The following is a 7,045-nucleotide window of genomic DNA, read 5'->3' as shown; positions in this document are numbered from 1 at the left end:
TTGATCCATTTCTTGAGAGACAACCTACCTATGGTGACTTCTTCACAAGAGCAGCACAGCCTACATGAGTCCCTCATCCATCCACTTCACACGATGCTGATAAAGGAGACGATTAGGATGATGAGATGTAGAGAGATGATGGAGAGGATGAGTAGATGATTAAGAGAGTTGCTACTTCTAGGAGCTCGAGGTCGTATTTCTTATTCTTTCTTTCAATTTTTTTTAATTTTGGACATGTATATTCCTTTGTGATGCTTGAGATACTTGGTCTATACTAGCTTATTATCTACTCTTTAGTCGATGGCAGTTAGTCTCTTATATTTGCGTGCTCACTTTCACGTTTTTATGTAAATATTATACATTATTTATTTTTTATTTCTAGTGTTTTTTTTAAATTTTGTTTCTTCTCCATTTTTTCAAAATAAAACTAAAATTTCAATCTATATATATGTATATGCTTTTACAAGATGGTTTCAGATAATATTATCGTTTTAGTATGTATACTTGATTGTATCACACATGTTCACCTACGATTTTTCAATCTATATATGTGTATCTTTGCACACAATGATCAAAAGCTAATTAATGATATGTTACTTACATGAGATATTTTACGCAGCAATTTCACACACTTTTTCTATGCTCATCATGTTTTGTGATGTGAAATAGTGGTCGAGGGTCTTATATTTGGTTTGTAGAGATTTTTTTGTTATATCAATTATTTTTTAGCTCATTCTTGACTTGGCTAGTGCACAAATCTTTATCTTTATATGCACAAAAGTATATTTTCTTAAAATATCAATCAAAAAAATAAAAGTATATTCCATAATAGATGATCAAAGATCCATACTCTTATGAAATCCTTAAAAAATGAGTGTATTTGTTAAAAGATTAAAGACCCACACTCACGAATTTGTGTTTGTACATATCTCAAAGGGTAGTCATCATATACCGAATATACTTTATATTTATATTTAGAGATGGTGTGAATCACAAATAATTTTTTTCCCTTTGAAATCATTTATGGTTGCAGTGATAGAATAACACTTTGGTCTTTAGTGTCTAAGGTTAAGATATTTCAAATCTTATTAATTGCTCAATTTTCACTTAGATATACCTGAATTTGTCTAATGAACTAGTATAAGTCTTTTTACTATTTGTTTCACACACTTTATGTTGGTATTTGATCTTTTATGTGTGCTTTCCAACGTGTCTTCTCTTGTATTCATGTGTTTTGCCATTACATTTTTTTGATCAGTCATGCTATTTTTCTATAATTTTTTTGTGTGGACTAGTGTGCTTTTCTCTCCGGTACACTGAATGATATTTATCTGAATTTTTCTTATTTACAGTACTTCCATTGGTGTGCTTTTTGCCTTTGCTGATAACAAAAGAGGGAGAATTTGGTGGTGAAATTTGTAATTTTGATGATCTTTGCACGAGTGAAGTTTTTGTCTAAGTGGTTTCATGTTTTGATGATCTTTACATTGTTTTAGGAGGAGTTTTTAAATACATGTGCTTGATTACACTTTTCATGAATGCATGAAAATAGAGGAGCTTCATATATCATTTATTTTTGCATGAGAGTGTATTTATGCTTGTTGTTGCTGTTTATATATCTTAATATGCACAAATTTTAGTATTTCTAACTTCAAGTTTTTTATTATCAAAAGGGGAGATTGTTAGGATGTAGCCTGTACAATATCTCTTATTTGAGTAGTAACAAATTCTCAATTGGTACTAATAATTATTTGAGATAATCTACTATATGTGAATACATGTATAAAAAGTGTACGAAGTGAAACAATGCAAAAATCACTCAAAAACTAATTTCAGCCTCCTCACCATCGATGGTCTTCAGTGACTCGTCAATGGGTGGATGAGCTCATCGATGATCTGTAGTGACCATTGATGGCTACAGTGACAAGTTGATGATTTTCCCGAGCGATTTTTCATATTACCGATGGTATGCAAAAATCCATTGATGGTGCCTCGACACCACCATTGGTGGGCAAGAGCCAAAATCGATGGTAAAGTCGGCTAATTGCATATCTTAAATATTAATCTCAGTCATTCATTGTTTTTTTTATCTCTAATCCCTACATGTTTAGGATATATATTTCCTGATCTATTGGGGCTATATATCATTGAAAGAGATAAGAGAAATGAGGAGAGTTCTAGGGTTTTAAATTGCAAAGAGATTTCATTGAATGTTTTGACCCCCAGAGCCTCGATAAACTCTCGCTCGTCGCACACAACATTTTTGAATTATTTTAGGGAGGAGAGTTGCCCTTAGTTTCATTATCCATATTATTCTTCATCGTGCTATGCTTTGATTCATCGAAGGACAGTTTGTTTAACAAAAAGGTTGTAATATCTTTCATATTTTCTAAGTTTTAACTTTGGTTGCCTAGGTTTAATTTAAACTTATTTTTATGGCATCATCAAGCCAATTGGAATTGAGGGTTGGGACTAGCTAGGGCTAGGAATTTAGTCACTGTGGAGAGTTAGGTTAGACGACTGGTTTTGGGCATATTCCAGGGTACAATCTTATAAGCCTACTGAATCGAGTTTGTGATTCAGGATAACTCTTTTGCATAGTGAGGAAGCCCCTTCAAAAGAAGAAAGAATGAACATAGAATTGTTATCGGAACCATTCTAATATGTGTTCCTAGTTGGTTGTCACATATTGTTAATTATCGTTGATCACTTTTATTTTATCATTTCTGTTGTATATTTTGTGTTTCTAATTAAAATCATAGATCCCCCTATTCACCCTCAATCTTGCATCTCAAATCCAATAGGTAGTAGAGATTGTTAGAGAGATTAAGTACTTTTTGGAGTGTGGTTTAGGATTGGTAATTGAGAGATCTCCATATTATATTTCTCACAATTTAGTAAAATTATTCTCTTCTTTCGCTTGTGGACATAGTCTACAAACAGAGCCACGAATATCCGTGTGTCATTTGTGTTCTCAATATTTTTCAACGTTTTTGTGTGATCGGTATTAGTTTATTGAAGGGTTTTTGTCATAGCAAGAATGTTATTTGTATTCTTTTTATGATCTGGTTCAATCATATTAAGATACTGAAGGTAAGTTTTTGTTGAAATTTATTTTTGGACAAAATATCAAAATTACTAATAAAATAAACTGAACCTTTTTTCTTTAAGATTAGAGATGAGAAGTACAACAAATTCTTCTATTTTTATTTCGCTATTGTTGGTATGTCTACGCTCTATTTTGAAATTTTGTAATAAAGATTCCTTTTATATGTTTGATTAATATAGTGACAAAATGTTAAACATAAGATTCACCTCCCTATTTCAAAATTAATTAGATATTTATATATGATCGAGAAAACTATATCTTCAGTGAACTGTTTTCAAGATTTTATGAGGTTAGACCTTTATTATATCAAAAAAATCATCGCTTTCATTTTAATAAATGTAGATAAGCTCAACATTTTAGTAAGACAATTTAGAACATAAATCATTTGTTATAATGTAGGTTACATTCTACTATATTGAAGCAAGCGGAAAAAAAACTTTAATTCCTTTCAGGACATTTCCACATGTTGAAATGTTATAACAAGTTCTAATTATGTTAGGCGCAGGATGAGATTAGCACATAAAGATATAAAGGTCAATATAAAGATAAATTATCGAGTAAAATAGAAGCACAACTAATTTGGGCAGTGATTGGACTCTGAGAAGCAAAGAGGAAGAAGAACTGATATTTTAAAGGGGCTCCGGTAATGGGTAAGTGGTTTTGCTTCTGTTTTCGTTGTTTTTTCTCAAGGAGAATGATCCTCCTTATATAGGGGCTAAACCCATCATCTCTACCCCTCCGATCCGCCCCCATGAGAGATTTTCTCTCAACAACCCATGATTCACGTTCTCCACCATTCTCACAACAGAGAAACAATGGTTGATTTGGTCATCAATGACCAAGTCAAGCTAACATCTCCCACTTGACCAAATTAATCAAGTAACATGCCTCCCACTATCCGTGAGATCGGATGTTTCTGCTTACCATTACTCCCACTATCCGTAGAGAGTAACATGCCTCCCACTATCCGTGAGATCGGATGTTTCTGCTTACCATTACTCCCACTATCCGTAGAGAGTAATTCTTATTTCATTATTCATGAAATTTTACTATTACTCCCACTATCCGTAGAGAGTAATTCTTATTTCATTATTCATGAAATTTTACTTGGACTTATTTATTTCTAAGTCTCATCAAACTTACATGTTTGATAAAAGATTCCGCTGGTATTTCTTTAGTCAAAGGATCAACAATCATATCTGTAGTAGGGATATAAGTCACTTTGACTTCTCCTTTTTCTATAATATCTCTAATATAGTGATACTGGATCTCAATATGTTTTCCTTTGGAGCTATTCACACCACTATTGATTAAGCTAATTGCTGCTTGAGCTATTCACACCACTATTGATTAAGCTAATTGCTGCTTGATTATCACAATAAATATCAATAGGTCCTTCTAACAAATTGAGATCAAGATCAATCAAAAACCGTCTTATCCAGATAACATGTGTAGTTGCCATACTGCAAGCTATATATTCAGCTTCTTACGTATATCTAGCAACACACCCTTATTTCTTGCTACTCCAAGAAACAGCTCCTCCTCCAAAGATAAATAAGTGTCCTGAAGTGGACTTTCCATCATCTTTATCACCTCCGAAATCAGCATCGGAATAACCGAGGAGTTCAAGCGAATCAGCTTGATAAACTAATCTATGAGTCAATGTACCTCTCATATACTTCATAATCCTTTTAATAGTTTCCTAATGTGCTGGTCCTGAATTACTTTGATATCTACTGACTAGACTCACAACATAAGCTATATCAGGTCTGGTGCACAACATTGCATACATCAAGCTTCCAATTGCTTGAGCATAAGGAACATCTAATGGCTTCTGCCCCTCTCCAGAGCTTTACTTTTTACATAATCTCTTTCCCATAACCAACAGAGTTGGTGCCGGATTGGAATTCTCCATTCCAAACCTTTTAAGAACTGATCTTAAATACTTTTCTTGGTTTAAACTTAGCATTCTAGACTCTCTATCTCGAATTATTTGAATTTTATCTCAAACTTTTCGCTGAGATCTGTCTTGGTTTTATTCAACATTTCTATGTCATTTCCAGCGAGCAATATATCATCCACATATAAGGATAATATAGTAAACTTGCTCCCACTTTTCAAGACATATACACAATTATCTAATTTATTTTGAATAAAACCAAGTTTAGTAACTGCATCATGAAATTTGAGATATCATTGTCTAGAAGACTATTTTAAACCATATAGAGATTTCATTAATTTGTAAACTTTATATTCATGTTCTTTTACCTGAAAACCTTCAGGTTGTTGCATATATATTGCTTCCTTCAACTCTCCGTTAAGGAATGCAGTTTTAACATCCATTTGGAATAACTCCAAATCAAGATATGCAACAATAGCTAAAATAATTCTAATGGATGCAAATTTAGCTACAGGAGAATACGTCTCCTGAAAATCTATTCCTGCCTTCTGGTTATAACCTTTGGCAACTAACCGTGCTTTGAATTTATCAATAGATCCATCAACACGATATTTCTTTTTGAGCACCCATTTGCATCCTATGGCTTTTTTATTTTCTGGTAGATCACATAACTCCCATACCTTATTCTTTTCTATGGAATTAAGTTCTTCTCTCATAGATTCTAGCCATGAAGCTGATTCATGCGATTCATCGCATCAGAAAAGGTTAAGGGATCTTGTTCTTCTATATTTGTATCTACCGAAAAATAGGATGACTCACATGAATACAAATAGTAATCATCCATCCATGAAGGTTGTGTTCTTGGCCTTTTGTTGCCTACAACCGGTTGATTAGATACATTATTTTCCATAGGTGTTTTATCATTTTCAAGCTTAGGTTCATTCACAATATCAGGGTCATTAGTGGGAACAACACTGTAATAATCATCATCTTTATAATTAGAGGTTCTGTTTCCTCTCGAACTTGTTCCTCTTTCTCTAGATTCTCTAGAAATGTAGCATCTCTGCTTTCAATGACTCTTTTTTCTTTATTATAGAACTTATAACCTTTTGACTTTTCTGAATACCCTATGAATCTACACTTTATTGTTTTAAAATCCAACTTGTCTCTAAGTTGACATGGAATGAGAACATGGGCTATAGATCCCCACTTCCTAAGATGACTCAAATTAGATTTCCTCCCATTCCATAATTCATAAGGTGTAGATATAACTGATTTGGTGAGAATTCTATTTAAAATGTTGTTTGCAGCTTGTTTGTGGAGAAAATTGATTTCTTCATTGCGGTGTTCATTACAAACATCAGACGTTTACAACGAAAACAAAAATTAGTCTTTTTATAAGACCTTTACACAATGAAAACAAAAAAATACAATTCTCTTCAAACAGCGCAGAGATCATTTATCGGTCTTCTGCTTGCGTGGGATCTTGGCCTGTGACGGGGACGTTGATATCTGTGGACCACCATCGATCAGATCTGATTGCTAAAAAATTGGGCAGAGCTTCGTCGATTCGCGAAGGAATCAAGAAGCCGTAGAGCTTATCTCGGCAACAGCGAGATAATTGCTCTTCTTAAGATCACCACAACGGGGTAATCTTAAGGGACAAATACGAGAACTGCAGATCTGACGAGCTCTTCTTCTTTATGCCGATGAACTCGATCGGATCTCTACTCCTCCTCCTCTTTGAAATTCGTGCGCTTTTGATCTTCAATCCGGCAGGGCTTCGCCAATTCTCCCAAATTCCAGCTCTGAAAAAAATGAGGGTCCTGGGGCTGTATTTATAGGCTCCAAGGAAGTCCAGGAGGTTAAAACCGCATAACAGCGGAAAAAACAACTTCTTAGGGCTGCGGACACCCTTGGGTGTCTCAATGAGAATGGAGACACCCTTGGGTGTCTCGGCTCGGGCCGAGACACCCTTGGGTGTCTTAGCTTAGGCTGAGACAGTCTGTTTTGTACGCTTGTTCATTTCCTCCGTA

The sequence above is a fragment of the Asparagus officinalis genome, chromosome 3, assembly GCF_001876935.1.
Source record: "Asparagus officinalis chromosome 3, Aspof.V1, whole genome shotgun sequence".
NCBI classification, from domain to species: domain Eukaryota; kingdom Viridiplantae; phylum Streptophyta; class Magnoliopsida; order Asparagales; family Asparagaceae; genus Asparagus; species Asparagus officinalis.
The sequence above is the reverse complement of the archived record's forward strand: the minus strand, read 5'-3'. Positions refer to the sequence as shown.